A 16,618-nucleotide genomic window follows, 5' to 3' on the forward strand; every position below is an offset into this window, starting at 1 on the left:
GGGTATGTGTTTCCATTTCCGTGTGTCTTCTCTTATTTCTTGGAGCAGGGCCTTATAGTTTTCTTTGTATAGGTCCTTCACGTCTTTGTTCAAGTTGACTCCAAGATATTTGAGTTTGTGTGGCACTATTGTGAATGGGATTGCCTTCCTGACTTCCATCTCTTCCCTATCACTATTGGTGTATAAAAAGGCCATTGATTTCTGTAGGTTGATTTTGTAGCCTGCCACCTTGCTATATGAATCTATTGTTTCTAGAAGCTTTTTGGTAGACTCTTTAGGATTTTCTAAGTAGAGTATCATGTCATCTGCAAACAATGAGAGCTTGACTTCTTCCTTTCCTATCTGAATTCCCTTGATATCTTTTTCTTGCCTGATTGCTATAGCAAGAACTTCCAGTACTATGTTGAAGAGGAGTGGTGAGAGAGGACAGCCTTTTCTTGTACCAGAATTTAGAGGAATGGCTTTTAGTTTTTCTTCATTGAGGATAATATTTGCCATGGGCTTGTGGTAGATGTCTTCAATTAAATTGAGAAAGGTTCCTTCCATTCCCATCTTGCTGAGAGTTTTGATCAAGAATGGGTGTTGGACCTTATCAAATGCTTTCTCTGCATCTATTGATATGATAACGTGATTTTTATTTTTCTTGATGTTGATGTTGTGTATGATGTTGATAGATTTACGGATGTTAAAACATCCTTGCATTCTGGGATGAAACCTACTTGGTCGTAATGTATGATCTTCTTGATGATCCTATTTGCCAGGATTTTGCATTGGATCCTATTTGCCAGGATTTTGTTGAAGATCTTTGCATCAGTATTCATCAGGGATATTGGTCTGTAATTTTCTTTTTTGGTAGCATTTCTGTCTGGTTTTGGCTATTTTTGTGGTGCTTATCATTGTTAGCACTGGATATTGACACTTCTTTTTGTACTGTTGGTGTGTTACATCTTATTTTTCTCCTTCATCTCTCAAACTGATGATGAGAGCCTCTAGAAGGATCCCGCTCATTTTTGGCGTATTAAACTTTTACCCCAGTTTATTACTTTTCTCTTCTTCAAACAAAACCACATAACTTGAACTATCTCGTCCTGCCTCCCAGTTAGAGGGGGCAATAAAGGAGGCACCAAGAGCAAACAGGTGCGAGACTACTAAGTAGTAAACTAGATACATAGGAGACCACATTTTCTAGAAGCCTGGGTGTGAGGAAGGAGGATTTGGAAGGTAGGACGAAACGGAGGTGTAGGGAGGACAAATCGGTGATGGGAATCCCTGATTTTATGTAAATATGTACCTAAAATATTATTGTCAACAATATGTAAGCCACTATGTTCAAAATAAAAATTATATTTTCTTTTTTTTTGGGGGGGGCACACCCGGCGGTGCTCAGGGGTTACTCCTGGCTGTCTGCTCAGAAATAGCTCCTGGTAGGCACAGGGGAACATGTGGGACACCGGGATTCGAACCAACCACCTTTGGTCCTGGATCGGCTGCTTGCAAGGCAAACGCTGCTGCGCTATCTCTCCGGGCCCCCTAAAAATTATATTTTAAAAAAAGAGAAGAATATTAATAGTTCAAATCTGTTGGGACATAAAGGCAAAGTGGCAGAAGAGTTCAGTAAAATCATAAAAGCCTTGTGGGCAAGACAATACAGGTATATCAACCCAAAAGACTTTAAGATGAGCACTGGAAAGCTAAGTGACCAGTTTGCAGGCATAATCAACAAGATCCATGTGAACTACTTCTATTCCTGATGGAAGGTGTTCATCAGATTTGAATAAAGCTGATAGGCAGAAAAGACATAAAGAGGATAATAGTGATTTTTGTTGACTCAAAAGTCACAAAACAAGGTTGGCAGAGACACAAGCAGTTTAATGAATCTATTATTGCTACACTTTTCCAAGGCCAGTTCAAATCCACAATTCAATGTCTCATCTATCACCAAAAAAATCTTGGACATTTGAGATCTTTACTCATTTATCCTTGCCTTTGACATCTACAGATAAATGCATATTGCAAGATCGCCATAAGCTTTTTTTTCAAAGAAGAAAAACTGAGAGAAAATAATAAGATTTATTGCAGCCACTGCAGCACACAGCAGGAATCTCTAAAAAGGGTAGAAATTTGAAAATTACTACATGTAATATATCTGAAACACTTTTCCTACAATGGCAAGCAGAGGGAAAGACTACAGACCTACGTAAATTTCTTTTAGAAAACCTTTACTTGGGGCCAGTGAGGTGGTACTAGAGGTAAGGTGTCTGCCTTGTGATGCGCTAGCCAAGGAAGGACCGTGTTTTGATCCCCAGGCATCCCATATGGTCCCCAAAGCCAGGGGCAATTTCTGAGCCCTTAGCCAGGAGTAACCCCTGAGCATCAAATGAGTGTAGCCCGAAAACAAAACAAAACAAAACAAAAAGAAAACCTTGACTTGTCAATGTGTACTATAGAATCTAGGGACAACCTAGAGTACAACTTATTCTCTGTTTCAAACCATTATGGTGAAATGGCAAAGGGTCATTGCACAGCTTATTGTAAAAATGTGGAAAGACAACATTGGTTTAAATTTCATGATCAAAAAGTTTCAAGCAGGAGAGATAGCATAGAAGTAGGGTGTTTGCCTTCCATGCAGAAGGACAGTGGTTTAAATCCTGGCATCCCATATGGTCACCAGAGCCTGCCAGGAGCAATTTCTGAGAGTAGAACCAGGAGTAATCCCTGAGTGCTGCCTGGTGACCCAAAAACAAAAAAAAAAAATTTTTTTTTCAGAAAGCTCCACCTCATCTGTGAAATCTTCAGTAGCTTATCTATTTTTTTTATACTTCAAAGAGACCAAAGCAAGGGGTACAGCTGTTTAGAGTATGCTCTTATCCTTGCATAAGGCATCTGAATGCCATGGACTCTTGCTATAGTGCTCAGTCATTGAATATGTATTTGCCATTTATTTTTAATGCAAACTAGTTTTCTACTATATTTAAGTCTGCCTTCAGGAAAGGAACCTGGATGTTCGACACATGTGATATACTACTCTAAATTTTATACTCTGTTTACAGTGCTCACCACCATACTACTTAGCATTCTAGCCTTAAAGATTATGTTTTAAGAATGTTATATGCACATTCTAACCCATGAAGCCATTTTCAGCAAAGTTCTCCTCCATCAACATTAATTACTTCAAGGAATTGGAAATTTTTTTCACTTGGCATGCCAGTTTTTTTATTTTATTTTTATTTTAAAGTGCTCACACCCATTCCACCTGGGTCAATTTTCCTAATGTAACCTTTGGATCTATCCTTATCCATATATGTGTGTGTTAGTGTATGAGTGGTGGCCACCTTTATGGCTATTTAATGTCCATCCATAGTGTACATAATGTCTATGTTAAATATAGTCCTTCCTTCATCTATATAGCTATTTTTATCTCCCAGGAAGAAAGTATACCACCACTGCTGCTATGTGTTATCAGTGGCCCCTTTTCTCCCACTTCCCTTCACCATGGACTGCTGCATGTAATTGGTTTTGGCTTTTGAGAGACCCTTGGCTCTAGAATACTTTCTGATCCATGACTGCTGTGAGCCATTTTTTCATACTCCACAAGATCATGCTATTGGTTGATTATGTGATCCAGAATTTATTCTCCCTTCAGACTATATCAAAAGACTTAAAGGGGATATGTATACCTCCTTTGTATATTTCTTAGGTGCATTTTCTCAATATGTATAATTCTTCACTGTATATTTCATTATATAGATAAAGTTACCTCCCCTCTCTTTAGACTTGCTAGTAGGAATCCATAGTAGATAGTACAGATAGTATCCTTTGAGTTTTGTGTTTTTGATAGAATTAGGTTATAGAAATCGTTTGGTTTGTTATCATTTCCTCTTAGGCTCCAATAGTATACTATGGCATGTTCTTTTTGCATAGGCGCATTAAAATTTTAGATATAGAAAGTTACTATCCATTAGGGATGGGAACTTGAAAAATTTTTGTTATGGGGGACCTCTACCCTTAATATTTGCCATAGTGACTTGACTTGATGTCACTAGGACATCAGTGGACTGATCATCCCTGAACCTTGTGTTCTATATTTGGCCTGGTTTTCTGCACTTACAGCAGGAATTGACCTGCTACTAGTGCATGTCCTAGAACTGCCTTGGCATCTACTTGCCCCAGAATGAGCTCATACAACACCCTAACAACACCTAGGAAATCAGCAATGACTTGTTTTCAAGGCAGATGATTTTTCTGCCTTGCCAACAAATGGTGAGATGATACCAGGAGACATTCTAAGACAGTTTGATTTCAACATAGGATCCATGCAAACATTAAGATCTCTAATGACTGATGACCATCATTTAGGAGAACCTTTCCTTGGACCATAAAGAAAGACTTTGGGGTTAGACAAATTTCTATGCCTAGAGTTTGTAGTTTGTCTTATGGCAGGATGTTTCATGGGTCAGTTGGTTTGAGGAGCAGAGTGCATGCTCTTCCTATTAGTCCTGGCTTCAATCCCCAATATCATGCAGTTGCCTGAACACTATTGGGAATGACCCTCACTATCATCAGCTTTTCCCTTAAAATAACAATACTTAGTTATTAAAAAAGAGACCAGAAGATGAAGACGTCTTTACATAAAGTTCAATAGAGGTTATTTTTTTGGTCAGAGCAAAAATGTAATAAAACATTCAGGTAATTGTTGGTTTGATTTATATTATAAAGAGCTAGTTCAAAAAAGATACAATATTTATTTATTAAAACCATTTTTCCAATAATACTGTTCAATTATTTCATATTCCAATAGTATTTATTGTCCAGGAAATACTTCAAATCTAATACACTGGACCAGAGACCCGTTCAGTGAGCTGGATTTTATGCTTTGCATATGGGAGTGATGAGTTAATCCTGGCACTACATGGTTCCATGAGTACTATGCCTAGGATATCTCCTTAGTACCACTAAGTATGGCCCCCAAATTAGAACCAAACCAAATTAAGGAAACAAACAAACAAACAAAATGCAATTAATATCAGCACACACTGACTTAACCAACTTCAATGAGAAAATCTCTTCCTTTTAAATTTCTTCGACAAGCCTACCTAACATCATGCCCTGCTATTTTATCATTACAGAGAATGCTCTGTCCCTTGTTCCCTACTCTTGTTCATTCAGGAAGAGTTTCTGACCTTATTTCTGAGCTGGAGATCAGAGCAGTTCCAAAGATGCCTGCAATTTACATTTCTGTATACAGCAATGTCTACCTTTTCGTTTCAGTGAAAGGCTTAATTAAGGAAGAGGTTAATTCTAAGAAATTGGAACTCAATCCTAGTTCACATGAATATTTTACATCAAACTTGAAACCTACTTTCTAACTCCTTCCTTAAGGAACTTTCAAGTAAGTTCTTAAGAAAGTTACCTTTCTTCTAAAGAGTTTCTATGGAGAAAGGCAGATGAAAGATAAAATAAGTAAATGATCTTCATTGTAAACTCTTTTCACTCATCTGCTGTCCACTTTCATATTGTTTTCAAAACTAAAACAATTTTGTAATGAAAATGGTGTGCAGCATACACTAGGCCTTGTGTGCCTGACTCAAAGCAAATGGGATTAGGGAGTGTTCAAAGGTTTCTTTGCTGCTCTCTTCAACCTAGGAAGAGAAATTCTTTTTCAAAAAAACAAAAACAAAAACAAAAACAAAACCTCACACAAAACTTCCAAAGTGTTAAAATTTCACATGAGTTGTCTTTTTGGGTTGACATACTTCTACAACAATGGTATAAATTTCAGAGCTTTATCTTGTGCTTTATTAGGTAAACATGAATATGTTTCTACATATTTTCTTTGGATATCATAACATACATGTACTACATATGTATATATCTCACTTATATATGAATATATCATCAAATGCACCACTGTATATATGCCATTAAGTTAAATGACATATATGTCATTTTTAGCTTAATTTTCTCCTTAAAAATCTTTTTGGAATTATCAATATCTACAGTAGTATGACCAATTATAACTATCTTATTTCTCTATAATTATGAAGAATTATTTTACTTTTTATATCTATTCATAGAAAAAAGGAAGTTTTCAGTTTTTTCCATTGATAAGGATAAAAAAAAACCAAAATACGATATTAAAGCAATTTTTCTATGAAAGGCCAGAAATAATTTCATTCTCTGAGATTTCTATTTATGGTAACTAAACTCTGGCAAAGTCATTTATGGCAGCCATTGGCAGCAAAAGAGAGGGATTCCACAGACAGTTTCATATTCACATCTCAAACTTTCCCTTCTGCCTTCGAATGCTTCAAAAGGGAGCATTTTGTTAAAAAAAAATGTGACTTTTTAGGGTTTCCTCTGGAGGGTGCTCCAGCCCAAAGAAATCTTTCAGTTAATGACTTCAGATATTGTCTCACAGGCTCAGCACATTTTTTGCAGGGAGATGTTGAGGAAGATATCCCCCTCTGCATGTTTATTTCAGGACTAAAAAACTAAGCAAAAAAATAAACAATAGTACATAGAAGAGTGACCATTAAAAAAAACAAAAAACAAACCAACAAAAATGTGTCCACTCTTTTGGCTCTTTTTATACAGCTCTACTCAAGTAAGTTTGGCACCCATAGAAGCCCTGGAAGGAAAGGCACAAAAACAGCCGCCCCTATAGACCTCCAGAGAGGTCTCCTCAGGATAACAGCTGGGTAGGACTGGCAAGAAACAAGGCCTGCTCTGCTGATGAATAAAGGCCTACAGTATCCTGGGTTGCCAATCTGGGTTTTTTTTTTTTTTTTTTTGCTTAGAAAAACATGGTTTTAGGGGGGAAGATCTTTACCTCAGGAAATTAATTATTACTTGAGTGGTAGCAAGAATCAAGTGAGCATTAAATAATAACATCCTAACTAACAATGGTATAAAAATGACTGGCAACAAAAACTACTTCTCTATTGCCAATATCTTACTAGGAAAATATTTTTCAAATAAAATGGCTATTTGCTCCATTTTTAAATTGGATTATATTATACATGCCAACCAAATGTTTACCATACAAGAGTACTCAATATTAAGCAAAAGTTTAGAGACCAATTCAGCACATTTGCATGTAAATGTCTTAGATCAAGTATACATTTTTAATAGATGCTTGGAAGAGGAACTTTAATACTGAAAATCTCAGATGTCAAGAGCTCATACAAGCCCCGGAGGAGGAAAAAATGGAGTTGCCGAAAAACTGAGCAAGAATTGAGTTGGCAGAGTCCAACTCAATACAGACTTATTTCCACAGGATGATTTAAAAAAGTCACCTTTCTGAGAGCCAAAGTCATTATAAATGCTTCCTTTATTATTAAAAGTTCCCATAACAACCTGATTTCTCCCTCAAATGAGCAAGCGGCCCATACAAGATGGATGCTGTACAATGCATAATCCTGACTAACAATTCAGAGAACTTTTGGAGAAAAGTACAATGATTTGGAGGATCACTCTAATTTGACATACATGAAAATCTAATCTCATTTGATATTCAAAGCTGAATGAAAAACTAAAATATGTTTCTCCAGGTTGGCTACTCTATGGGCTTGATTGCAGGTATTTACATATTTTCATATTTACTTAAGAGATTTATGATTTCTTTTGACTAAAGCCTGCTAAAGTATTTTATCATACTGCTTTTTATGACAATGACAATTTTGCTTTTCTGGTGAAATGCTTTCCCATTCTATTGATAAAGTTATCCAGATGTATTGATAGAAAAATCAACTTTGCCAAAATGAAACCCACGTTAATGAGGTTAAGGGAATTAAAATTGGTCTATTGTGAAAGGCAAAATAAAACTAACTCTTGACTACACACAAATCTTGACCAAGTCACATATATATTGTGTGCTCCTCCCCTGGCTTCCACCCCATTCTTGTTCTGACAGTTTATATTTAGGTATCTATTAAGCCCAAAATAATGTTTAAATTAAATATAAAAAATTAACAGTATAAATAATAAACTTTAGTTATTAACCTGTTATCCTCATTATCAGAAAACTGCATCACAATGGTGTTTGCTTCCCACAACGCCAACTTTCTCCATGGAAACTCAGATGTGCACAACTTCTGGGAATCTAAAAGAAAAAGAAAAGGGGTTTTACATGGTGACATAGTGGACAGGAGATCCCCAATCATAGCAATGCTTCCTTGAGGAAAACAGAGTTGGAACTAGATATCGCAAGACTCCTCTCGCCATCAACTGTCCTACTTTTGACAGTTTAAATATTTTGCATAAGTACTGATATTAAGTTTTGCTTGTAACAGCAAAAGCAAAGGCAATTGGGAAAATGATGCTAGAATTAAATTTAACCTGCTGGAGTGAGAAATCAGGCCACTGCAATCCAGGATACAATTCTGCGTAAAGCCGAGATTCCCCAAAATATCCTTTCATGCATGGGCAACTCCACAGGATGAAATCTCAGATAACCTCATAGCAATTTTTTTCTATAGTTTATTTCAGCACTGTTATGCTTTGTGCTAAAATTAATTTCTGACATAGAAAGCCAAAACTAACTTGAGACATAACAAACTCTGGGAAGTAATGCGGAAAGGGACTTTCTCATACTTAAATTAATGTTTATCCAAGCCTTATACAAATAATTGCATTCATGTCAAGATTCATAATCCAGGGCCAGAGCAAGAGCATATTTGTTGTGAGTTTGCCTTGCATGCAGTCAACCGGGGATGGATCCCTGTTCAATACCTGGCATCCTATATGGTTTGTGAGCCTGCCAGGAGCAATTTCTGAGCACAGAGCCAGGAGTATCTTCTGAGCACCGCCGGGGGTGGCGGAAAAACCAAAACCAAACCAAACCAAACCAAAACAAAACAAAAGCACCAAAACTTCATAATCCAATCAATTGACCTTCTTGAGATAATTTCTTTTCCACTATAAAAGGTCCATTCAGAAACATTATAATGTTATCCACAGACAGTTATCATGTTTTTGTTTATTAAAAAAATAGTACTCTTTCTTTGTAACAAAATACTGTCTAATAAGAAAGAATCAAGTAGTAAGACCTGACAGGTAAAATGTGTCTTAACGGTGCCCTGACATGTGACCATTCCAAGTGCTTAAAGGAAGCAGCTCACTTCCTCCTCCTCTCTGCACATCACTGCAGTAGCACTTCAGGACACCCTGTGCACTTGGAGACATGAATCATTATAAGCAAGAAGGCCCACTCGGTTCCACAAAAGACACAAAAGGTGCAAAAATAGCTTCTGCAATTGAAGCAAGAACTACGTCAGCAGCCAGATGAATGTGGGTGGTCAGATAAGATTCTGTTGTTGCAAAGGGCAAATTATTAAGCAAGTGGTAGATTTATTTTCTTTTCTAAACTTTGTTCCTCTTGCCTCAAATCCACCACTTGCAAATGCTAAAATGACACTTGATAAACTCTACTATTCTTAGTGTGGAAAGCTTTATCAGAGACACAAATTACTGCTGATTCAACACTAAAAGGATTGTTGGATTATCTAAGCATGTTTTGTAAGATGACTTTTAAAAAATCTTTTTAATTTTATTTTAGTTACAGTAATTTACAAAACTGTCAATGACCAAGTTTCATAATACAATGTCCCAATACCAACTTCCTTTACCAGGACTGTCAGCTTTCCTTTATTGTCTCAAGGTCCCCCTAAATGCCCACTTTCCAATTCCCCCACAATCTTCCTGCAATGAGAAGCTGTGTTCAAAGATTTTGTTGCTTTAGCCCCCCCCCCTTTTTTTTTACCTTACTATACTTTTTTATATCTCACATATGATCATTGTTTATTTTAAACACATTTTAAAAACACTCATAACAAGGGGCTGGAGAGGTAGCATGGAGGTAAGGCATTTGCCTTTCATGCAGAAGTTCATAAAATATCTAAAAATGTCTAAAAATAAACTATATCTGGCACTATCTCCTGAACCAAAGTATGATATTCTTTTAAGAAAAAGAAGATGAAAAAAATAAATAACTCTACAATAAATATTTTGTACTCCAAGTAAAATCTACCCAAGACATAAATGGGTCAAGAGTCTATGGAAAGAGCTATTTATAAGGAACAATAACTTGTATTCAGTGACTATCTTTGACTGGCAGTCCACAGTGGCTAAACTAAGAGGAAGAAGGAAAAAGGGAGCAATATTGGAGAACACTAACACCTACTTCATCCAGCTGAATAGAAACTAAAGCCAAACTCCTAATCATTCTCAAACCTAGAAGTCAGGTTTGCTACGAACAGAGTCAACAGGCAGAATTCAGGAGACTCTGAAAAATGGTGACTGGAGCTTTGTCTCCAATTCTGACCTGGCTGTTCTAGCCTTTCTTTTCTTTTCTTTTTTTTTTTTTTTTTTTTTTTTGGTTTTTGGGTCACACTCAGGGATTACTCCTGGCTATGCGCTCAGAAGTTGCTCCTGGCTTGGGGGACCATATGGGACAATGGGGGATCGAACCGTGGTCCGTCCAAGGCTAGCGCAGGGAAGGCAGGCACCTTACCTTTAGCGCCACCGCCCGGCCCTAGCCTTTCTTTTCTATCTATGGCTACTGGAAATAAAAGCAGAAACACTTGTCTAGTGACATGCACATAAATTAGGGATTTTAGATAATAAAAATGGCTCTTTTCACAGAAGGTTCAAAACTTGTTTCAATTTTGTTTTTTAATTCTTGATATAATGTTTAATTTTCCCATAAAGAACCAGAAAGCAATGACCATGAGGGAATTATCAAAGAAACTGCCTAGAAATTAGTGCAATTTTAAAGTAAAGATTTGGTCAATATTAACACAAAAGATAGGACACCGATTTTAGCTATTTTGTACAACTCATACTGATGTAAGTTGGAATGAGTAGTAATTTTTGCTATTACAATAGCCATCTCAGAATATTATTTTGTGTTAATTTTAAATGAGGTTTTTTTGTATTTTTATTTTATTGAAATAAAAAACTTTCCTCAAAAAACTTCTAAAACTGAGGCTAAAGCGATAGCACAGCGGTAAGTCATTTTCCTTGCATGAAGGACAGACCCTGGTTCTAATCCTGGCATCCCATATGGTCCCTGAGCCTGCCAGGAGCAACTTCTGAGTGCAGAGCCAGGAAGGAGTAACACCTGAGTCCTGCCAGGTGTGACCCAAAAATAAACAAACAAACAAACAAACCAAAAACAACAACAAAAAAGAAAACCACAAAAACTTTAAAACTGTAGGCCAGGGGTCTTAAACTCGCGGCCCGCGGGCCGTTTGTGGCCCTCCTACAACATTTTGTGGCCTGCAGCTGGCCTTCAAATATTGCAGTATTTGTGATTATTCGCTTACTGAATAATTGCAATAAAAATCGCATTAGTAAGAAAAAAATCACATTAAACATTTGCATACCCCGAGCAGTTCCGTTCGGGGTATGCAAATGTTTAATGCAATTTTTTGCGATTTTTTTTCTTACTAATGCGATGTTTTATTACCAAAATTCAGTAAGCGAATAATTGTGAATACTTTGCGCCTAGCGCAGACGTCATTTCTGCTGCTCCTGTCCCTTGTATTATCGGAGGCCTAAGGGAGAGAAGTTTATTACAGAATTAGATTTTGTCATACCTTCATCATGATTTCATCAAAGCCTGCAGTGAAGAGAAAGATTGATGATGAGCACAGACAATTTCAGGAAAAGTGGGAGATGCAGTATTTCTTCGTTGAGCACAGGGGCATCCCCACATGTCTTATTTGCTCAGAGAAAATTGCAGTGCACAAGGAATACAACTTGAAACGCTATTATTCAACTAAACATGCTGAGGAATGTGCAAAATGTCAAGGAAATGAGAGAGCCAAGCGGGTTGTCAGTCTTAAAGCATGTCTAATGAGGCAACAAGATTTCTTCAAGAAAGAAACCAAAGAGAATGAGATGATTGCTAATTCAGGGAAACCATTCAAGGAAGGAGAGTTTGTTAAAAAAAAAAATGCATGTTACAGGCTACAAGTATTATCTGTCCAGAAAAGAAAATCAGTTTAGCAAAATCAGCCTTTCTGCCAACACTGTGGCAAAGCGCATTTCTGACATATCAAGTGACATTTATCATCAACTGCGTGAGGAAGGAAGCCAAATGTTTTGATGCATACTCAGTTGCTCTTGACGAGGGCACAGATATAACAGACACTGCACAGCTCACAATTTATGCCCATGGTGTTGATTGCAATTTTGAATTGACAGAGGAGCTGCTCACAATAATTCCAGTGCATGGCCAGACCACCGCTAATGAGATATTTCGGCATCTGTGTGATGCCATTGAGAATGCAGGTATGTCATGAAGGTGTTTGTTGGAATAATAACTGATGGAGCGTCATCGATGACAGGGAAAAAAAATGGACTGCTGGCACTTGTGCAAAAAAAACTTGAAGAGGAGGGTGTAGAGAAGGCCATTACTCTTCACTGCATTATCCATCAGCAGGCCCTTTGCAGTAAATGCCTGCCGTGTGACAATGTGATGTCTGTTGTTGTGAAATGCATCAACCAAATGAGATCCAGGGGCTTAAAACACAGGAGGTTCCATGCTTTTTTAGAGGAAATGGAGTCAGAATATGGAGATGTGCTCTATTTCATTGAAGTACGTTGGCTCAGCACGGGAAATGTCTTGAAAAGAATTTTTGAGTTGAAAGAAGAAGAGAAAGCCTTCATGGAGAAGGATGGGAATGCTGTTTCTGAGTTGAGTGATCACAAATGGCTCATGGACTTAGCTTTTCTTGTTGACATCAAACATAAGCTGAATGTACTAAACAAGATGCTACAAGGCCCAGGGCAGCTTATCAGTGCTGCCTATGACAACGTGAGAGCATTCTCCACAAAACTTGTGTTATGGAAATCCCAGCTTTCTCAGACAAACCTTTGCCATTTCCCAGCATGCAAGGAACTTGTAGATGCAGGCATACCATTCAGGGGTGAGAAATACGTTGTTGCTATTTTTAAGCTAGAGAAGGAATTTGGTCACAGATTTGCAGACTTCAAAAAGCACAGAGCCACTTTCCAAATTTTTGTGGACCCCTTTTCCTTTGATGTGTAAGATGCCCCTCCTGTGCTTCAAATGGAGCTCATTGACCTGCAATGCAACTCTGATCTCAAAGCCAAGTTCAGGGAGATTAGTGGAAAAGCAGAAATGCATGGGCAATTTTTGAGAAAATTGCCCCCCAGCTTCCCTGAGCTTTCCCAAATGTTCAAGCGCACCATGTGGTTTTTTGGGAGCACATATTTGTGTGAAAAGTTATTCTCCACATTGAACTTTAATAAGTCAAAGTACAGGTCTAGACTTAATGATGATCATCTTCAACCCATACTGAGGGTCTCAACTGCTTCCTCTCTAAAGCCAAATGTGGTTGAGATTTGTGAGAAGAAGCGCTGTCAAGTCTCTGGCAGCAGGAATAGGCAAAAGATGCCATGTTCAGAAGAACTGTTCATGATCTTCACTCAATGTCCTATCCATGTTCAGAAGAAATAATTAAAACTGTTAATAATGACGTTTGAGGACTTTTTTCTTTTGAAATCCCTATGAGGCCCTGCCTCACCCCAACTTTGCCTCCTGCAGCCCCAGGAAAATTGAGTTTGAGACCCTTGCTGTAGGGTGACACTGCATGCTATGTTCCTTTAGAAGTCAATAGTTCCCAGAGTTTACTATTGGAAACAATAAAATAGATTCTCTTCTCATCTTCACATTTTATCTATTGAAATCACAAGAAATGTCAAGCAATGAAACTTTAATATTCAATAAAAATAACAAGTTTTTTGAAAATAGTGCTAACAGAGCTTGTGAAATATCCCCCGGCCATTTTAAATTCAATTCTAAATATGAGGTGAAAATTATCTTTCACCTTTTTAGAAAAGTACAGACTGATTTTTCTTTCTGCATGCATGTTTATGGGGCAGAACTTTAAGCATATTTTCAATCCTCCTATGTACAGTCAAGATTTGGAAAATTGAGTTGAATTTTTTCTATCTTAATAGTTTCTCATTTTTTTTCTACTCAGAAAAAGAAAAAAACTCCTTGTTGTTAGGGTTATTCTTGGATGCTTATGTATAACTGTCCCTAAACTAAACAAGGGTCATGTTCAATTATGACAATAAATAAATACATGAATAGACAGATTTTTATTTTATCTTTATTATGGCTTTTGAGGCACCCCAGAAATGTTCAGTACTCAAGAGTCACTACTTAGCAGTGCTCGGTGGACTATATTGGATACCACAATTGAACCGGCCACAGTGGTATGTCAACTGCATGTAAAGCTGTACTATCCTTCCAGCCTAATAGACAAATCATTCAAAAATTATAGGTTAGTTGTTAATATGATGAATACTACAAGAGTTTCATGATTCACTGCAAACTTCTTCCACAGTGTAGTACCTCTCACTATTTCTCCCCCTAAGGTTAGACAAATACATACCAGATCATAGTTTTAGGGAAAAAAAACTGAAAGGCTAGACCAGTTACATTTAGGATTAGAGTCATCACAATTAAGTATAAAAATTGTATGCCTGAGTTCTATGAAAACATTGCAAATAGATCGAATAAATGAGATTTTTATTTTAATGAATGAAGGAAACAAATAAATAAAATAGTAGGTAAACATTATGCAAGAGAACTGAATGAAAAACTGTGGTCAAAATAAGTTTCATCCACTAACAAGGTTTTTCTTCTCTACTGCCAACAAGAAAAAGGAAAAGAAAAAAAAAAAAAGAGGGAATAAAGGCTTTACCTAGAGTTGTTGCTTCAATTGGAGATATCTAGAGCAGTAAAATAAGAAGAGCTTGGTAGGTAGAAAATACACAATCAGGGATCTCTCTCTCTCTCTCTCTCTCTCTCTCTCTCTCTCTCTCTCTCTCTCACACACACACACACACACATACACACAAACTCACTGGCATGATGTCCATAATTTCCAATTTTTAGAAATAGTGAGATGATAAGACTGGAGTTGCTTAGGAGTCTAAAAATTAAGAAAAGGTGTTGAAGAGATACAAGTAAGAAGGGGAATAAAAGATAATTCTGGAACATGAGACAATACATTACTGGGGCAATAATATAGAACTGTTTGAAAAGTCAAATAGGCATACAAGAAAAGAGCATTTCTTAACAACTGAGGCAAACTGAATAAAAAATTTCCCCATCCTTTAACCAATTCCTTTAGGTTTCCATTCTAGGAACTACATGTAAAAAATATTCCAGTTCTACCCTGGATCCTAGACATAGAAACGGCACAGTTCTTCACAACAGCTGCAGGAAAAAAATCCCATTCAGGACAGCCTTAATACTGCTGGGTCACCAACAAGTGCCAGCTCTAATATGATATCCTGACAACGAGGAAAATGGAAACAACTTGACCTAAGAGCAGGTTATTCTACCTTACCAGCTAATGATAAGACAAAATCAGAAGACTTGTCACCCTTTGGTAGGTCCAAAAGCCAAGATCGTGATTTACAGATGACTGGCTGCTAGAACCATGACCAGACTGTATATATCTTGGGACCAATAAAAAAGCCCTAGTCTAGGGTTTGAACTACGACCTGCACAATAACCATGATACCCAGTTCCAAAGGTTTGGCAGAGACAATTGTAACGGAATGGGGCTTCTGGAAACACAAGAAAGACGCTATACTAGGTGCCATCCTAGGTTCAGTGCAAAGACCAAGACCACCAACCACAGAAGATGGATTAAAACGACACTGAGGGAACAGAACTTCTAGACCACAAAGACTGACTTCATCATAAGTCCCACCCCTGGACCTGTACAGATACTGAGATCTCTAGATACAGAGGTCTGATTGTATCACCCAGGACGGAGCAGAAGTCTTCCAATCACCACAAAAGCACCACCGGGAGAGTAAATGATCCTGAACAGAGTTTATAGTTAATCCCATGACAATATACTCCAAGGACAGAGAAACCCCATATCTCTTAGGCCAAGTGAATTCCTTTTCAAATGACCCCAATATTTACTGTGCCAGGGCAGGAGGGAAAAAAAAGCAAAAAGCACAAAACATTGTTTATTTTTTATATATTATTTTTATCTTCATTTATTATTATTATTATTATTATTATTATTATTATTTACCTATCTATTTTTGGTCGATTTCTTTGTTTGGGTGAGGTTATTGAAGTTGTTGTCCCCAGTTATACTTTTTTTTTCTCTTCTTTTCTTTTCTTTCTTTATGTGCTATGCCATGTTTCTTATCTCAAGACCATGGCTTTTTTTTTTTTTTTGTGGTGCTTATCGTTATTGTTGGAGTCCTCACTGAATATTTCACACTTCTTTTTGTACTGGTGGATTGTTTCACCTTCTTTTTCTCCTTCATCTCTCAAATCGATGATGAGAGCCTCTAGAAGGATTCCACCCATTTTCGGCGTATTAGACTTTTACCCCAGTTTATTACTTTTCTCTTCTTCAAACAAAACCACGTAACTTGAACTAGCTAGTCCTGCCTCCCAATTAGAGGGGGAAATAAGGGAGGCACCAGAACCAAACAGGTGCAAGACTACTAAGTAGTAGGCTAGGTATAGAGGGGAGCAAATATTCTAGCAGCCCTAGGGGTGAGGGAAGAGGATATGGAGGTAGGACAAAATCGGAGATGTAGG

General features: G+C 37.3%; 1 protein-coding gene across 1 annotated transcript in view; it reads right to left on the reverse strand.

Moving 5' to 3' along the window:
* The window catches only part of HIVEP2 (HIVEP zinc finger 2), a 43,104-nt gene extending 35,008 nt beyond the window's left edge, over positions 1-8,096 (reverse strand). The window contains exon 1 of the mRNA XM_049789311.1: positions 8,002-8,096. The gene's annotated coding sequence lies outside the window, so the exon portion shown is untranslated. The remainder of the gene's footprint in view (positions 1-8,001) is intronic.
* Between the last annotated feature and the right edge of the window lie 8,522 nt (positions 8,097-16,618).

The sequence above is a fragment of the Suncus etruscus genome, chromosome 15, assembly GCF_024139225.1.
Source record: "Suncus etruscus isolate mSunEtr1 chromosome 15, mSunEtr1.pri.cur, whole genome shotgun sequence".
NCBI lineage: Eukaryota > Metazoa > Chordata > Mammalia > Eulipotyphla > Soricidae > Suncus > Suncus etruscus.